The sequence below is a fragment of the Desmodus rotundus genome, chromosome 8 (assembly GCF_022682495.2).
Source record: "Desmodus rotundus isolate HL8 chromosome 8, HLdesRot8A.1, whole genome shotgun sequence".
Taxonomy (NCBI): Eukaryota; Metazoa; Chordata; class Mammalia; order Chiroptera; family Phyllostomidae; genus Desmodus; species Desmodus rotundus.
The window spans coordinates 61,050,206-61,070,296 of NC_071394.1; the positions used below are offsets into that span (position 1 = coordinate 61,050,206).

Here is a 20,091-nt window from a genome sequence, read left to right on the forward strand (position 1 = left end):
CTCTCTCTCTTTTCTTTTTTTTTATCCTTACTGAGGACATGCCCATTGATTTTAAAGAGAGGAGAAGGGAGGAGGAGAGGGAGAGAAACATCCATGTGAGAGAAAAACATCAATTGGTTGTCTTGCATACACACCTTGACCAGAGGCCAAACCCGCAATGTAGGTATGTGTCCTGACTGAATCAAACCTGAGACCTTTAGGTTTTGGGGATGATGTCCAACCAACTGAGCCACACTGGCCAGGGCCAGTGCCTTACTTTCTTAAAAGCTAGTTTTTGAGACTCTTGAAATAATAAAATAAAAGCTGATTTCATTAACTTATACTCCAGTAAATTTTAAAAATCTATCAATTTATCTGAAATTAACAAAAATGATGTCATACTCTTAACCACTTTCTTATATATTAAATACCTTAAACTAAGTTTCTTGTTTTAAAGGAGTTTTAATTCCCTTTTCACGTAGTTTTCTTGAAAGCTTGTATTTGGGGGAAATACAAAATAGGAGGCATTTGGGAAACATTTACTGCGTGGCACTTAGGCTTTCCTAGGAAAATGAAATAATTCAAAGAACTCAAGACTTTCATTGCTGGATTAGACAATGAGGTTAAAGACTAAGGGAAAGAAGTGGATGTGGTTAGAAAGGAGAGAAGCAGGGAGAAGTGGAACCTGGGAGATGCAAATTTTCTGAACTGATTATCATTTTTTGAAGCTTATTTAAACACACAAAAGGTTAAGTAATTTACAAACTGCATGAGGCCCCCCTCCATTGTATTGCCAGTTCCTTCCCTAAGGTCCCTGCCTCCTTGATAAAGTGTACTGCACACAGCCTTTTTTCCCATTTTACTATTTTTGAACAATAACAAAGAACTCTGGGGGTGTGTCTTGAGTCTGCAGCTTCCAGAGTATTGTTCTGTCTGCTGGATGTGATGGTGGACACTGGGAATTCAGCTGTGACAATGGTGAGGACTTCTGGCAGGCAGCTTATAGAGACCTCTGGGGCTTGCGTGACACAGGATATGTTTTTCTGAACGAAAGGGAAGCAAGTCAAGGTTTTATTACCTCACCTTTGAAAAGCAATCTGTCATGGATACAGACAGTGATTAGAACAAGAAAAATGATTGTATGATACAGGAGCAATGGCTGTTTGAGCAGAAGACACAAAGTAGAGATGGGGGAGTCATCAAAGGGAAGTGGAAAGGCAGAGTTGTGGCGTTGTTATTTAAAAAACGGAATGGAAATACTTTCTGATGTTACTGTAAAATGAGACAGATGAAGAGCATCTTAAAAATACTTAATAATTAGGAGGAACTTGAGGCTTCTTTTATGATTCAGAGGCAACATTGATCCATTTTCTTAAATGGTAGGAAAAGAAGAAGCATCCCCAAATTCTTCCATGTTTCTATTTCTTTGATTTATTCTTTGCAGTAGCATGAGAAATGGAACAATTTGATCAACAGTGAGAACCCTTCCCCTCCCTGAATCCAGATTCTCCAGACACAGCTGGCAGGAGAGCTCACTTCATGCCAGAAATCTCACCTCCCCCAAATATCCATGCCACCAAATGTAAACCCCCAGTATTAGTTCTAGTAAGGAATTAGGTACAACTTCTCCACATGGCCGTTGACCATCTCTTATTGTTTATCACAGGAGAATACTCTCTTAGGGGGAAATAAGACATTATCAAGCCCTGTTGGAGGGAGTGAGTCTGAGTCCAAGAGTGGTCACAATACAGGCCTGGGAAGGGAACAGACATTCCAGAGGGAGTGGGTGGGACTCTTGAATTGTTTGCACAGTTCCAGCTCCTTCATTACTCTTTGGTGAGTATAAATGTTGGAATTCTATACTGCTCCAGTCTAAGAGGTAGCCATCAACTTCAAGTGAGACATCACTAACTTTGGCTCTTGGAAAATCAAATCTGGGGATTTTTTTGGTATGGGATAGTAAAGAAATAAGTTGAACATTATTTTGTCTTCTGAAAAAGCACTGCTGAGCCCATGGTTCTGTTCAGATAAAAACTGGCCAAGAACCAATCTTTGGCTCTCCATCAGTTTCCCCAGGTCATGGAAATACTCCAGAAATGACAGCTTTCTTCCTGCATGTTATCAGGTGTGGGCTCCACCCTGCTGTTCTGGCTGAAATGGGTTAGTTACTGAGAAAGAATACAAGAAAATATATATGTGTATATATGCAGGTACTTGCCTTCTCACTAGGCCTTGATTATATATCTAAAACAAACACGAGGCATGGAAATCTCACACAAAGAAGTGATTTGGTGCAGCCAGAAGCACTGGTGAGGTCACGAAGGCACTGCCATGGTAGTGAGCATCTTATGAGTGTAAGTGCATACATATGCCCTTTCTGTATAAAAGAGTTCATATTTTTCATCAGCTTCTCAAATGAAACCATCACCCCAAAAAAGTGAAAAACCATCATGTATGTTAAGCTTTGAGATAGTGACTCTGCTCTGTGGGGAAAAGACTAGAAAGGAGGAATTTCTAATGAACACAGTTTAATAATGCCACCTGTGCAGCATTGTGTAAAACAGACACTAGAATATGCAATCATAATTATTTTGATTTGTATCACTAACATGGACAGCCACATAGCTCTGGTGTGGTATACAGAATCTCTTTACACATGAAATAGTAGGACAACTTTCCAGTAAAGACCTCATAAGTATTCTCATAAGAAAAATAAACTCTGTTTGAGAACCCAGCAGACATCCCCTCGAAATGGTCCTTTGATCTCATGGAAAGTCTGCCATCATTCCAGTCCACAGTCCTGTTCCTCTGACCTAAAATGTTTGCTTGTAGTTTCACCCAATAGGAGATAAGACATGAAAACATGGAGAGACACAGATCCTTTTGAAATGCCCAGCAGAGTTGGAGATGCTGTCTGACAAAGACAAGGTTTATGTTTAATTTTTGAATTTTTACATCTCATCTATAAAGCCTCCCCCTTCAGAGTTGATTTTGGAAATCATGTTAACAGTTCAGATTTCTCCTTGCTGTTTTAAGATGTTTGTTTCTGAAGAATTAATGAAGGTATGTTTTCTGTGTGTAACAGAGGGTTTTCTCTTTTGTCTTCCTTCTCTTGAACTGAAATATTGGAAATGACCTTCCATTCTGGTCTCTTTGAGCACAAGCTCTGACAGGAGGTTAAAGGAGAAAGAGCTCTCTCTCTGGGGGGTACCCTGTTTGGTGCCAAAAAGGACACACAGTAATTCACAGTGACAAAACACACTGGTTTTAAATGCTTTGAAACATTTAGATCCTGAAACACCAATCCAAAAGAACCTATGCATCTCAATCTTCATAGCAGCACAATTTACAATAGCCAAGTGCTGGAAGCAACCTAAGTGCCCATCAGCAAATGAGTGGATCAAAAAAACTATGCTACATTTACATGATGGAATACTATGCAACAGAAAGAAAGAAGGAGCTCCTACCCTTTGCAACAGCATGGATGGAACTGGAAAGCATTATGCTAAGTGAAATAATCCAGGCAGTGAAAGGAAATACCATATGATCTCACTTCTAAGTGGAACCTAATCAAATAAATTATTTTATTTAGAATTTTAGATAAGATAAGAAAGAGAACTCTATGAAAGCACATCACTTGGGATGTAAACTTGGCAGCTGGTGCAGCAGTGGGCTAAAGAAGATGGATAGTTATTCTCTCATGCTAAAGTCTAAGCCATAGAGCAACTGTCCTCAATGAGGACAGCAGGGCCACAGGTTCCTTCATCTCCCTGGCTCCTTTTTTTTCCCCAGGACCTTGCTTTCATAGATATGGTACAAAATGTCTTAGTACAAATTTTACATTCTAGACAACAGATAAGGGTTCAAAGGAAAGGGAGGTACACCCCTTCCTTTAATGCCGTGACCCTTTAAGATTTTATCTATTTATTTTTAGAGAGAGGAGAAGGGAGGGAGAAAGAAAGGGAGAGAAACATCAATGTGTGGTTGCCTCTCACTCCCCACCCCCACTAGGGACCTGGTCTACAACCCAGGCATGTGCCCTGACTGGGAATCAAACCTGCAACCCTTTGGTTCACAGGCTAGCACTCAATCCACTGAGCCCCACCAGCCAGGGTAAATGATGTGACCCTTTAGGTAAGGTGGATTACATTCACATCCATGGACCAGAACTCAGTCACATGACCACATAAAGCTACAAAGGTGTTTGAAAATATCATCTTTATTCTGACAAATTCCATCTTTATTCCTGCTGGTCATGTGCCAAACTAAAATTCAAGTCATTCCTAGGAGTTAAAAGAAAAGAACAAAGGAATCACCTCTGCCTCTGTAGCAGATGGGATGCCAGTGACAGTTTTAAGCAAATCTGGTAACTCCAGTGTTTTCTAACCCACCCCAGGCTCGTGGCTGGATGTGTATTGTGATGTAGGCAGAGGAAAGCCATTCCTGAACTTCTGTGTAATTTCCACCTGAGGAATCACCAAAGCTGTCTGTGTCTAAACCTCTATAATTGAGGTAGGAACAATCACATTAACTACAGGAAAGCTCAAGAAATATTTGTTGACTTGATGAATTTTAGATGAGAATTTTAAAATCCTGACATATTCTTTAAAACTAACTAAACCATGGAGTTGGCAGTATTTTCAAAAATAGTTGATTTTTTGTCACTGATTGTAACTAGTGTTTAAAAAGTGAATGTTGTGTTTTTATCAATGAGTTCACCTCTTGGATAAAGGTAACCATTTTCATTTTTAAGTCAGATTTCAGAACCTAGAGGACTATGTATTTCTCAAATTTAGGAGATGCTTCTCAGGCTAAAATGGCCACTTTGTATGATAATATGTGTGTTAAAAAATTGATGAAAAATTTTGGTATAGTTTAAAGAATGATAAAGAAAATTAAATTAGAAAAATGTTTAAATCCTTGCTATTAGGAATAACCAAATAAGGAATAGTCAAACATCTAATCTTTCATTCAACATATATTTATTGAGCACCTACTTTGTTCTGGGCTAAAATCTGGATATGCAAGAATAATAAAGGCAAACAAGACTCCTGCCTTGAGACTTTGCATGCTGCTGGGGGAGACAGGCAATAAACAAGTAAACAAAACATGGAATAATTCAATAACATAGTAATAGCTGGTATAAATAAGCAAATGACATAGAACATTAATTAAACAAATAAAATAAAAGATTAGCAAGGGGCATCTACTTTTATTGGTTTTTAATCCTCACCCAAGGATATGTTTTTTTTTCCAAATTGATTTTAGAGAGAGAAGGAGGGTGGAGGGGAGAGAGGGAGAAAAAGAGAAAAAGAAACATTGATGTGAGAGAGAAACATCAATTGGTTGCCTCTTATATGCACCAGGGATCAAAACTGAAACCTTCTGGTGTGCTGGACCATGTTCTAACTAACTGATCCACCTGGCCAGGGCAATGGGCATCTACTTCAGATAACATGGTCAAGGAAGCCCTTTTCCCAAGGTTGACATTAAATCAGAGACTGAAGGAGAAAATACCAGATTTGGAAAGAGGAGAACTCCAGGCACAGAACACAAAGATCTGGGGTAGATTTGTAGGCACATTCAGCAAAAATAGCAAGACTAACAACAAACCAATATATTTGTTTGCAGAGTGAGTCTCAGAAAAGTCTTCGTGGTCTAGAATTTTTACCCATTGTCTCCTCATGTTCACTGTAATGCCTATTATTTTTTATTAGTTAAATAATAGAATTTAAAAATAAATCAGTACAAAGTATTAAAATGTGATGGTCAAAAGAGGGTGTATACACATAGAAGCTCTGGTATACTATATTTCAGAAGTATAAAGAACAAATTACCAAAATGTAAAGAGCAAAAATACTGGACCATGGTTGATTTTAAGTTTTTTAGGTAATCCTGGCTGTTGCCAGTGTTTGATGGAGTCTTCCTAAAACAGGTCTCAATTGATTCTGATGGGCTGCTGTCTCTCTCATGTCTAGCTGGGGGTATGTTTATTTTACAATGGGAAGAGTTGTCCATTCCTAGTTCTGCAGGCTGGTTTCTCCATCTTGGGCACAGGGACATCTTCCAACTCATGACCCAGGGAGCCACACACAGCTGTATCGAGAAATCCCATCACAGTGAACACACCATGGGGAATCAGCACTTCCGTGCTTTGAACACAGTCCCTCACTCACAAAACAGATGCTGGAGATATGGTTGGAGTCTGCACCATCCCTGAGTGCCAGCCCTTCCTTTGAATTTTGAGGAGGAAAACATTTTGGAAATTGTATCAAGAGGATTTGCATTCCCAAACTTACTCAGTAACTTCCTAAATTGCCAAATTGCCTTTCACCCTGTTACTCTTAAAAGGAACCTATAGAAATATGGTAATGGAATTTGTTTTGTCAAAGATGTTCTAATTCTTTTTTCCTTTCATGGGTGGTCTGCTGAAGACTCACCTGCAGTTAGAACAGAAGTCTGGTCACAGATGCTCAGTATTTGACCTTTCCACGAGCACACTGGGCAGCTCCAGACATGGAGGGAACTGCACCTGGCAATGGTTTGGCAGAGAAACTGTTCTCTGAAAAACTTGTCTGTCTGTTCCTAATGAGAAACCCACAAAAGTGAGCTGTTTTGGAAGCTATAATAAACTTTGGAAAACATCAAACAGAAATGGAAATATATAAAGCAAATGTGGCTTTTGCCTAGAAAGAGATCTCTTCAGAAAGTGTGGTGTCATATCTGACTGACTGTTGTGAAATGTGTGGACTTGGTGAAACAGATGCTAAAAATTTCCTAGAGTAGGGGTCCCCAAACCCCGACCATGACTGGTACCAGTCCGTGGCCTTTTAGAAACTGGGCCACACAGCATGAGATGAGCGGCGGGCAAGTGAGCAAAGCTTTGCTTACATTACTGCTTGAGTTCTGCCTCCTGTCTGCCCCACCCCCATCCCAGTCTGTAGAAAAATTGTCTTCCATGAAACTGGTCCCTGGTGCCAAAAAAGGTTGGGGACTGCTCTCCTAGAGGACTGACCTGTGGTGGGGTCACAGTTGACCACCTGACCCAGCCAGCTTCCTGCTTGAGAGCCTGTAGAGACCACTCTCAGGACACCATGTGCATGGTTGGCTTTCCCATCTTCCCTTGCTTAGGATTATGTTCAGTTCCTACTTAAAAAGGAGGCCAAATACCTTTATGAAAAGCTAATAGATCCCTTTGTATGTCCCTGTCATTGGGGGATGAAATCAGAAAAGGTGACTACAAATTACACAACTGATTTCCACTTTTTCCAGTGACTTCTATTTTATTTCCTGGCCTTATTCTGCAGCCCTGCCATTCTGGTTTTAGAGCTTCTGTCTGATCATCATGGCTTAGGAGGAAAGGAGTCAGAGAACAAGTGGTATGTGATTTGGAGCCTGTCACTTAACATCTAACAACCATAACTTCCCCATCTGTAACATGAGAACTGGGATCCCAGCCTACTGTATCTCAGGGATGCTTCGAGCACCAATTGGACATGATTATGAAAGTATGTAGTAAGTAGTAAAAGGTTAAACAAGTGTTGGTTGTCCTGTATTTGTCTTATATCAGCTTGGAGGGAGAGGGTTGATTTCTAGATTGTTAATTCCTTGGATTACAGTGGATGACAATAGAAATGAAAATACCAAAAAGGATCAACTGTCCTAAGCTACTCCGTCATCAGGACAAAGTATAAAGTTAGGAGGATATTCTATGTACTGTCACATGTACAGGAATCACCTGGAGCACCTCATTAAGTGCAGATTCTGACTCAGCAGATCTGGGCAGGGCCCAAGACTCTGCCTTTCTAAAAGCTCCCTGAGGATGCTCATACTACTGGTCCCTAGACTGCATGCTGAATAGCAGTGGATCAAAGAGACAGGGTCAAGGGAGGAGGTGACACAGGTGGAAGAATGAGAAAGACAGAGCCTTCCTGTCTGTGGTCCCTTCTTCTTGGTACCATGGTGGTGAAATGAACTAGAGGAACCCTACATTGTTAAGAAATTGCATTGGTAACATTGTTGAGTATCTGAACATGGCTTGTTCTTCTTACTTGAGTGTATTTCTTGGGGAGTAAATCTAGGGCAAGAGATACATAGAAGGTCCTCAAATGCGGAACATACCAGCCCTTTCAGGATCTTCTATGCTCACAGTAGGAAGCCAGGAAACTCAGTTTGTAAAAGCAGTCTGTATTCTGCCAGCTGGGAACTGATCCAGCAATGATAAGATCATTCACCTCTGTGACCTTAGCTGTATTTAAAGTGTTTTCTCTTGGGACCCCAGTATAACATATCTTGATTGGACATTGTGAAATAACATCCTTGTCATTCACATTTAGAACCAAATGACTTCCTTTGGACGTTTTCTCAGTGGTTTGGTAGCCTGCCATGACATTATGCATTGTTCAGAATAATTTTCCATGTCACTGAGGTTGATTCTCCTGACTTATAGCTATTTATGAAATCTAGCTCTCCAAAGTGGGTAAAGAGTCAGGAAAATCACTTTATAATAAACCACTCTAAACAAAGAGCAGATAGTGAAATTCTTAAAATATGGTAATAATTCTATAAGGGTATAAGCTTATGATATATAGCTCTTGCAGACCCAATTGAAATGTGCAAGTCTTGCACATATTATTTAAGTGCAGTGATGCTTTGGCTCTTTATTTTGTTATTATGAAAATAACCACTCCTGAAAACATGCTGTTGTGATTTGTAATAAAGCTAAACACGCATAAACTATGTTGAGGCAACACTCTCTAAGATTTGCTGCTTATTTGGTCACTCCACTTGGATACCAGACCCTTGATTAAAATGATCTATATAGGGGACTCCCTTTGTTGAGTGAACCTCAATCATGTAATGAGAACTCTACCGTAGTTCTATACTTTTGTTTATTTTAAAGTTTTAAAAATCACAAATATGGAGAATATCAGAAAATAGAAATACTCAATCGTTTAGTTCTAACATTAATTTCCTATTATGTTGGAAAGAATCCTTGAAGCTCTTAGCAGAGTATTGTTCAAGGGCAGGTCTGTGTGATGGTGTAGTCTATATCCAACTGGCACTTCAAGGTCAATGTTACCCTTTATTGCCCTAGAGTGATCAATTTCATGTATGGGGATTTTTACCGATGGTGAAAAATTCTCAATCTCACAGTTTGTAATCGTTCAAAGGTGTAGTACCAAGTCTTCACCACGTATACAAGGTCTGTCCCGAAAAAGACCAGCCACTATTAATATAATGAGAATGGTTTGCATGACATCGATGATGTAACATGGCAGCCAAGGAGAGTGGACTGGATGGAATACACATGCATGAGCACTGACGACTTCGCTGTACTAGTCAGTGGTGGTGGTAGATGCTACTGAACAAGCACATGTAGTGTGTGTCCATCACACTCAAAATGACTGAGCGAATAGAGCAACAAATCTGCATCAAATTTTGCATTAAGCTTGAACATTCCTGTGCAGAAACTATTCAAATGATTCAGAAGGCCACAGCTATAGGCACCTGGTGATTGGCAGCTTCATCATAACAATGTACCCACTCACGCATCATGTCTCATGCAGAGTTTTTTGGCGAAACATCAAATCACCCAGGTGACTCAGTGCCCTACAGCCCAGATTTGGTGCCCTGTGACTTCTGGCTTTTCCCAAAACTAAAATCACCTTTGAAAGGGAAGAGATTTCAGACTGTCAATGAGATTCAAGAAAATATGACGGGGCAGCTGATGGTGATTGAAAGAAAACTATGTGAGGTCCCAAGGTGCCTACTTTGAAGGGGACTGAGGTGTCATTATCTTGTGTACAATGTTTCTTGTATCTCCTATCTTTAATAAATGTCTCTATTATTCATATTATATGGCTGGATGCCTTCTGGGAAGACCTCATATTTCTACAACTTCATCTGTTTCTGTTATTTTTTTATAATTTTTTTTATTGATTTTAGAAAGACAGGAATAGAGGTGGAAGGAGAGAATGAATGTCAATTTATTGTTCCACCAATTTTTATGCATTATTGGTTAATTCTTGTGTGTGTCCTGACTGGGGATCAGACTTGCAACCTTGCATATTGGGGTGACACTATAACCAACTGAACTACCCAGCCAGGGTCATCTGTTTCTGGTTTTGACTACACAGAACTGAAAGGGGTGCCTGCCTCCAAAAAGAGCATTGTGGGTGCCTGTCAACAACTCATTACTACATGGGTGGCCTCCTGCTTTCGAGGAATGCTTCACCTGACTCCAGGACCAGTGACATCGCTTCCATGCTGAAGGTGGTAGAAAAAGCAACTTCCAAGATGATTCCAAGTTCAAAAAATCTTCTTTTATTCTCCAATATACTCTCTGGATAAATCCACTAAACCACCCCTTTGACCTACCTATGAAGGACAGCTTTCATTTCCTAGCCACAATTGAACAGGTTGCACAGGCTGTGAGACCCATGAGAGGAAATGGTTTTATTGTGACTATTTCCCTTTTTACCAACATCATTTTGTGAAGATAAAGTTTTCCATGATATCTGTAGAAAAAGCAAATTAGTCAATAAAAAGCTTCCTCCTCAACATACAAATATTTTTCTGGCATATCAACAATTAATATTCATTTGGGGAAATGTAAAATACAGAAAATTATGCCTAAGTTCCCCCAAATTGCACCTTACAGAAATAGTTATTTTTTGGTGATTTCTTCATATTCTTGGGCACATAATTCAGTCTTTCACTTTCCCAGATCTGTAAAATGGGAACAAAAATGGTACCTACCCCTGAGGGTTGTTTTTGAGATTTACATGAGTTAATACATAAAACATGTAACTTCATGCATTACTAAGTAGTTAATAAATATTTATTAATAAACATAGTCACTATATATACACATTTATCCCCAAAATGGGATAAAATTCTGCATGTTATTTTGTAAACTTTTTCACCCAGTAATATGTTGTAGTTATCTTTCCTGTCAATAGATATAGATCTATGTCACTGTTTTCAACGTGCTGTTATATAAATGAACACAAATGTTTAAAAAATCTGGTTTTTCCTTGATCTTCTCACTGACACATCTTTGCAAATTTCTTTAAACTAAGTCCCTAGATGTGAAATAGCAGGTCAAACCATACAATATTTTTTAAAGAAAATGTTTTTAATAGCTTAGCTTAAGCTATTTAAGCTAACTTAATATCTCAGCTTGGCTTAATTTTACTAAAATATGCCATTTAGTAATCATATTTGATGAACAAATGAGAGAAGCCTGGTATCTGGCTGTGTGTGCAGTGGTCACTAGCACTGGCTGTAAGGAAGCTGACCTGATTCAAACTCCAGGTCTGCTACTTACCAATTGTATGACCTTGAGCAAGGCCCTAACCACTATGTGTCTCAGTTGTCCTGCCTATAAAATAGATTTTTTTAAAGGCTACTTTCTAGGTTATTATAAGAATAAAACAAGATTATGTATGTCATACACTTAGAATAGTTTCTAGCTTTTAAAAGCTCAATGAATATTATTTATATTTTTACATAGGCAAAGTTAAGTAGAGAAGTTCTTGTCTATTGAAGTTGATCTTTATGTAACTTAAAAGAAGTGATATAAATTTGCACAACTTCCCCCAAAGAATTATTAAAAAATATTTCAGTCCATTTAAGATTACTTTTTCTCCTTTCCTCATTCCATGTATGCTGTAAAATTAATTATGCAACGACTTTAGATTGAAGTGGTTCTAACGTCCTAGCAGCCTATGGAAGCAAACTAAAACCTAAGCTTGTAAATGCCTCAAGGTTAATAAATCAAAACCTAAGGACACTCAATCATAAACAGTCACTGGGCTTTTCCAAATGAGGTCAATGCTAAGTTACAGACAATCAAATCATTTTCCTGCTTTGTTTCTGTCTCTTCTCTATAAAAGGCTCTCCCTGAGCTCCTGTGGGTGGGGCATATCTAACCACTTCCCATTTGGGGCTGCCGGATTCAAATCTTTTTTTCTTAAATAAACTCTTAAAATTTTATTTTGCCTCAGTTTACCTTGTAGTAATGTCAATATAGAATCACTGGAGGAAGAGCTTTAATTTGCTGGGTATGAGGGCACCAGATTGTCTACCCAGGAGCTGTGACTTCCCTAAGTAGAGTGGGTTCTGTCAAGTTATTTGCACTCAAGTTGCTCTAAACTCTAAGACACTAATGGAAAGAAATCTTTCCTTTGCTCCCTCTGATTCTTGACAATAGACATAAAAAATATTTTTAAGACATTGAAAAGTACCAGCTAAAACAACTTAGTCTGTATTGTTCTATAAAAAGTTTGTTTCCAGAACATAGCCTATTAATCAAGTATAATGTTAGCAAGGAATGTACTTTAGGAAAGCTTGTAACTGTATGTTTTAATTAAATTCTTTTTTAAACATTTAAAATTTATCTTGCTTTTGGTTCGGCATTCTTCAGACTATCTCAGTTAATGCCTTTTACTAAGCACGCAGGCTATCTAGTAAAGAAAAAGCAGAATTTGACCTTTGCACTTAAGTGGCTTCCCAGATCAACCTAATTTGGTAAAAACAGAGACGACCCACACTGAGTGTCATAAGGGTTCCTACTGTACCAGATAATGAAAAGTGACATGGGGTCCAGTTGTTACTGCCATGTATACGCATAACACATTTGAAGATTTGTGGGAGAAAGAAATAGGTTTTTATTAACAGCGTTCCCAATTTGAGGGGGCTGGGAGCACTCCTGCCAACCTCTCCTGCAAAACATAGAAAACCAGCCACCCCCAGGAAGATTAAAGTCCAAATCCATGCCCAGAAGTTCCCCATTATTGCTTATGTGTAGCCCAAAGTTGTTATTTGAATGGGTCACCATCTCTCCAGCTCCGAGCCATCTCTCTATCTGGTGCCCGAGTCACCATTTTCCAATAGCGACTCTCTCTCTCTCAGGGTCTGGGGTGTGCTGCTGGATCACTCCAGGAGGCCATGCAGGGGAAGCTCCATTTGCAGGGGAACTTCCCAGCTCATGTGCTGCTCTCAGCCCCCATGTACTGTTTTCAGGGTGAGAGAGTGGAAGCTGTCCAGGACCCATATGCCATGCTGCACTGGGCCTTAGCGTCTTAAGGGCTGGCGCACAGCAAGGCACACATCCCGCGTGGGACCCTGCCACTGGGAGCTGACTTTCAACTGTGCGGGGCCTGAGGCGGTCCTGGCATCTGCCTTTCTTGCCAGTGTGAGGCAAAAAGCCAGAGAGAGTGGCTGCTGCCCACCTTCTGTTTAAAAATCATCTCCCAAAATCACAAGTGTGCTGGAAGCCAGTGGGAGTGTCTACCTTTCCAACCAATGACGGCCAGCATCCGCCACGTTGCCTTTGCCGCTTTTACTGCCTCCGTGTTGCATAAAGGGGCAAAGTCTTGAACCAGGCATTCTCTATACAAGCTTCCTTCTGCTGAGTCACAAGCTGCATGTCTGCCCTCAGCAAGCTCCTTCCTCCTGCAGCCCCTCTCTTCACAGGGAGGGCAAGCTGCTTTTAATCTTCGATTCCACTTTGGGGTTTTTCTCCCCACCCCCTGCATTTGGCCCCACTCCTCTGTCACATCTTCTTTCAACCCAGGAAGATTTTCCATGTACTTATGAAACCCCCACCTTGGTCATGTTTAGCCATGAGACTGCCACAGGCAGACGAGACACTCATTTCTGTGAAGACCCTCAAGCATCCTGGTCTGTGACCATAGGGCAGAGTAAGTAATTTGCCTGCAACAAGGTCCTGCTGAGCCACACAGAAGTCCTAAGGGAAACGCTGATTTAAGTTGTGTTATGAAGGCCCAGGTATAGAAATGCCAGTGGTATCACCTCTAAGGAGTCTTCTTTGCCTTTAGGAAAAATTGTTAATGAAAGACAGTGGATGATATAGGACAGGACTACTGAACATTTATGCTTAAGAAGATCATGTCTACTATCACCCTTAAACCTATCCTCAAAGAACAACAAACGACTCTGTAGAGTAAGTGGAGACAGTCTGGCTTCCTCATCCAGGTGTCTGGGTAACTATGAGAAGCAGTGTTCCCATAGCCTTGGAGGGGCCTGATAAGTAGTGTTCCCATAGCCATGAGACTGGGTCCGATAAATTGTTCCCATAACATGAAGTGGGTTTGCATGTGCAGAATTGTGTTATGTTATGTAATGTTCTGGCAGTTTCCCAGCTTTGTTCCCCTCTAGTACTTAAACAGGCAGGGACTCCCTGCTGAGGGCAATGATGGGAGACATGCAAGGGGACAGGTGCCACAATGGATGACACGCTGAGGAGCAGGGGCCATGACGTGTGCCATGCTAGGAGCTTGGACATGCAGCTTGCAGTGTGCATGGTTCGCCCACCTGTGAATAAAGGCATGTCAAGCATCCCCATGGCTCTGTGCGTTTTCTTCCGTCTGCACAAATGCCATGAACCTGCCAGGCCTTGAAGGGTCGCAGCACAAACTCATTAAAGTTGTATGTTTTGTTCTCAATGAACTACCCTCAACATGTTTTTGTCCTCCAGGTCTCTCTGAAGTTACTTAGTTAAAAGAAGGCAGAGCGTTCTCTCATCATCGTTGTTTAGCAATAATGTTTGCTGATCGAACGACTGTGAATTGAATTCAGGCTGTTGTTTACTGGGCAGGGCACTAGGTGAAGGTGGTGTTTAACACAATGTTGTCGTTAACAACGACTGTATGGAAAGAATGTGTTTTTCACTTTATTCATTGGGATCAAGAAAGCTGAGTGAAGAAATTATTTGGTGTTCTTGTGGTTTATGAACATCCTTTTACTTTCTGGAGTACCTGCTGCCAAAAGTCACAGACCCAGCGGGATATTTGATGATACTTCTTTCTACCCTCCCCAGGGAGGAGAGCCTCTTTCATCAGGATAGATTTATGTCTTTTCTGTGTACCTGGGAGTTATTTCAAATACCTTCTCTCCATCTCGCCCACTGTCTATTGAGAGTTTTGACCCAAATGAGGCCAAGATGCTTCTGTGTAGACATTAGCTGTCTGTGGATTGGGCTCACTGAAAGCGATCTCATACACCTGACTCAGTAAAACAGATACAAATCAGCAGGCTGACTGTGGGTCTCTGATGAATCCTGCAAGAATTCTAGATTGAACGAGCTATAAATACAGCTCACAAGTACACAGGGAACTGAAAGGAAGTTCAGTCTGTGCTTTTCCGCTGATTCCTGTGTCCTCTCCGTCCAAATATTTTGGCACTCATGTCAACAATTCAAAAAATCTAAAATCAACATGAATTCTATACAGAGTGTGCAGTTGGCATGGTAGATGTCACTTATACTCCACGTTACATGTTCAATTAAATCTGAATCATATTACTAGTCCATGGACTGGCCTGACTTACATGATTTCTAAGTAAGAGTATCCCTTGAGTTTCCCTGTGGAATCGGGAATTTAACAGGAATCCTGTATGTAATCATCCTTGGGCTCAGCACGTGACTACCAGAGACACAAGGACAGATTTCCTGTTTATAGTTTAACATTCCAGACCTAACCATTTCAAAAGAAAAGCAGGGAACATTAGATGTGACAACATATTCTAACAGTGGCTTCTCACTCTTTTTCATTGTCTGTGAAATTCCGAGAAAATAATTTACCTTGACTAACCTGTGTGAAGTCTCCCATTTATTTTCAAACTCAGCATGGAGGTGCCTTTCGTGCAGGATGCTGTGGTCAGTATTGGTGAATGTTATTCATTAATACATTCATTTATTCAACAAACATTTACAAAGTTTCTTTAAGGAATCCAACACTGTGGGCTGGAAATTTTAAAAATTTAAAAATTATAAATTAAAAATTTCTCCAATTGAGCTCTCAATCTAGAGTTAGTGATGTCACTACATTGTTATATTGCAGCTGTAAGACAGCGGAGGGAGTTATTAAATTCTCCTCCTTGGAGACAATTCAGAGAAGTCATCATGGGATTGAAGGATGACAAGAGATCTATTGGATGGAAAATTGGTGGGGTGAGATGGGGAAGGGAAAAATATAAAATGCTTATCTGTCTATACACAACTTCTAGAAGTTTGGGAAGCAGGCAGCTATTAAAATAGAAAAGTTTACAAACATCATAGTTATTTCAGTATTAAATAGCCAATTATATTAAATACTGAGGCAGGATAGTATGAAGCTAGGAAAATTCTTTGGCAAGTGGACTAGGGAAACAGACAGATAGGTGAACAAACTGGCTGAGCAATTTACAGCCAGATGCAGAAGGTCACCTCCCCAGAGATAACATCTAGGTCTCAGTTGTATTTCAGCTCCAAGCCCAGAAAAGCAGAAAAACCAGGTGGGTGACCCCAGGACCAGCTGCAGTGACTAATGACCCCCTGCTCTGGCACTGACCAATCAGTAGAGATTGTGACCCTAGAAGGGCACACCTGGAGAACTGATGAATATTCTGCAGAAACCCTCTCCTGAGAACTCCAAGATTCCCACCCGCAAGAGAGAGATAAAAACCTCAAACACAGGACACAGCTCACAGGCTCCTTCTGGGGAGCAGCCAGTGCCATTTCCCTCCTCTTTCCCCCACAGGCATTCATCTTCTAAACTCTAAGGGACCCTGAGTCTTGCAATCAGGGGAGCAATGGGCAGTGGCAGCTTTCCCCAGGCTAATTCCCTGAACCTGTCCCCAAGGCCTCTTTTTCTCTGACTTCTCAGTGAGCTAAGACAGCCTATGCTCTCCTGTTGCTTCTTCTATGCTAAACCCTTCCTTGTTTTTCTGTTCCCAGCATAGTCACCCAGACTCATGCTGTGAAATCTTTCCTACACAAAGTCAAGAACCCACACACTACATGTCAGCCCTAAGCAGACTCACTCAAGACCAGGCCCCCTTTTTGGTAACAATATAATTATATAAAATTTTAAAATAATTGAGATCTGAAAAAATATCCAGGTCAGCCCCCCTTTTAAAGATGAAGAAACTGGGGCTTAGCGATGGTAAGTGAGTTACTCAAGGTGACCCAGCTCTGGAGAACATTATGCTAAGTGAAATAAGCCAGGCAGTGAGGGACAAATACCATATGATCTCACCTTTAACTGGAACATAATCAATAGAAGAAAAAAGCAAACAAAATATAACCAGAGACATTGAAGTTAAGAACAATCTAATAATAGCTAGGGGGGGGGGACAGTGGGAAAAGGGGATTACAGGAACTAGTATAAAGGACACATGGACAAAACCAAGGGGGAGGGTGGAGGTGGGGGAGGGAGGTGGGTTCAGCTGGGGTGGGGTGGAGGGATGGGGAGAAAAGGCATACAACTGTAATTGAATAACAATAAAAATTAAAAAAAAAAGAGAACCAGGCCTTCAGATGCTGAAGCCTATTATCTATCTGTTTTCGTTACTAGTGGAATGAATCAAGACTGTAATATAGTTGACTTTATTCTCTCCATTTTTTTTAACAACTAATCATTCAGGAGCCTCTTAAAAATAACGGTTCTATATACAGTCATTATTTGGAGCACCCTTATAAAAAATAACACTCAAAAACAAAAATATCCCTATATACTGAATATAAGGATTCATATTTATATGGGACATAATAATAGACATATTGATCATATTTATGTATGAATAATGCTTTACACTTTACAAAGTGCTTTCAAGCACATCATATTTTTTCCTCCACGACCCAATGTGTCTGGAAGTTACTTTTGCCCCATCACACACATTAGGAAATTGCAAGTGAGAGTTTGTGACCTAATGCCATACAGGCAATAAGTGGCCACACAGGTAATAAGTGACCAAACCAAGTTCAAACCCATGTTTTCCCATGACACTTGGGGGATTTTTGCTATTACTCTCCCACTGCCTCTCTAGCACATGGCATATGCAATAAGTGCCCTGAACCTTCCCAGATCAGTCAAGTATTTAATGAATAGTTGTCTGCGATCTCACATTTTCTGGAAGCGTTCATGGACACAGAGCAGTGTAGGATTTGGTCTGATCTTCAGCATACAATCTAGCTGAAAGAGAAGGGGCTGAAATATATAAAATGTGGCATAATGCAAGATAGGTTTGAATAAAAATCTAAATTGGTACTGGCTCTTACTACAGTGAGTGTTCTCCAGATGCCAAATTTACAAGCCCCTCAATGATTTATTTTGGAAATCCTAAAATTGAAATTTATCATCAATTTATTCTACATTACTTAAAATATTTGATGCAATTCATATGCATTAATAATATGAAAAAATGTAATTATAGCAGATCAAGAACAATGGTACTCTAATGACAAATGCCTGATTATGCAAAAAATCCTGTTCATTTTAAATTCTAACAATACAATGATCTTGTTAATGGACATAAAACTTACACTTGTCACAGATCTTGTTTTTAAGACCCTTTAACCATAGGAGCATCAACCCTTTGGTGCTGCTGGGATGTTCACTTTGTACTACCAGACCAAGTGAACTGTTGTGAACAACCATTTACTAAGGGTAGAATTTCATGCTGCAATAAATGTGCCAAAATTGCAGTCCCAGATAACAGGCACCTGAAATTTTGCGATCCATCGTGGATCTCCCTTTTAAAAATATTTTTCTTATCTTCACCCAAGGACTTTTTTTATTTCATTAATTTTTAGAGAGAGAGGAAGAAAGAGAGAGAAACATCCATGTGAGAGAGAAACACTGACTGGTTGCCTCCCATACATGCCTCAACTGGAATCAAACTTGCAACCTAGGTATGCACCTTGACCAGGGATTGAACCTGCCACCCTTTGGTTCATGGGATGATGCTCCAACCAAGTGAACCATACTGGCTAGGGTCAATCCTTCTATAAATAAAATAATAGTAATAATAATAATAATAATAAACAAATAGCAAGCTAAATGTGGAAATGCTATTTCAAACATAATTCCCATACTGCATTTTAGAAGTAATTTGACCTTACTTTCTAAGTTCTGCTAAATGATGACTTATATTTTCAAAGGTTTAGCATTATTTTATAGTTTTTTCCCTTTCTTGATCCAATTTGGGTATTTTTAAAACTTCACTTTTTCCATACATCACGGATAATGGCTAGTTGGGTTGCTCCCATGGAAATGACAAAAATAAGAAGTAAACACTTGCTTTCACAAATAAAGGACTTGATTACATCTGGGTTGATTTTATGGTAGTATTTTCACTACCTACTCTTACTTAGTGTCACACTGGGGACATTTGGTACTCCTGACTTTGATGACTTTTCACTCCATGTTAACTGATGGCAACATGATAATAGCCTATGTTAAATTTCTAACTTTGGAAGACTTGGTACAGTGGTTCTCAAATGTGACATGCATTGGAATCACTTTGGTGGTTTAAGAAAAACATTGATGACTGGGTCTCACCCATCACCCATAGATTATGACTCAGTAGGTCTTAGGGTTGGGATATCAAAAAACTTTCAGATGATTCTACTGCATAGCCATACTTAGAGAGGTGCCATCTGGTTTAGAAGAAATAATCTCAAAATCTAAGCAGGAGTGGTGTTTCAAGAAATTACAAAGAAATTCTTTAGTCAAAAATTAAAAAATATATGATCAATACGAAACTAAGACTCTCATTAATAAATCCAAGTACTATGCTACTTCTGGGAAGTGGTGTGTGAACAAGTGTTTCAAACCACTTACTCAAGAAACAAAAGCCTAACCAGTTGTATTTTGAGTATTTCCCTAGTGTAAATTCTTCCATCATGGCTAATTTCATGCTACAAATAGTTTAACAACCAACATGCCAATTTCATGAAAAAGTAACAATCAGCTTTTATGGGACAATTTAAACCAGTTCAGCACACCACTGCTTCTAAGAGAAGTACATTGGGTATGTCAATGACTGTCTGATTGACATTAGATAAATTACATATCTTTTGGGGATTAAATGTACTTATTTAGGTTGCAGTAGATACTCATCAACTGCAAAAAAGTTGCCATTTTAAAAAGTTGCTTAAATTAGGAGTTCCAGCCAAGATGGAGGCATAAGTAGAAACGTGCTGCATCCTCACACAACCAAAAGAAGGATAACAACCAATTTAAAAACAATGAACAACCAGGACTACCAGAAAATCAAACTGCAGGGAACTCTGGCAACCAAGGAATTAAAGAAACTTTTATC

General features: G+C 39.8%; 1 long non-coding RNA gene across 1 annotated transcript in view; it reads left to right on the forward strand.

Annotated features, from left to right (window-relative positions):
• LOC123478459 (uncharacterized) overlaps positions 1 to 7,393 on the forward strand; it is a 49,348-nt gene extending 41,955 nt beyond the window's left edge. Inside the window, exons 2-3 of the long non-coding RNA XR_006653669.1 lie at positions 4,376 to 4,491; positions 7,287 to 7,393. This is a non-coding gene — a long non-coding RNA (uncharacterized lncRNA). The remainder of the gene's footprint in view (positions 1 to 4,375; positions 4,492 to 7,286) is intronic.
• The last annotated feature ends 12,698 nt before the right edge of the window (positions 7,394 to 20,091 follow it).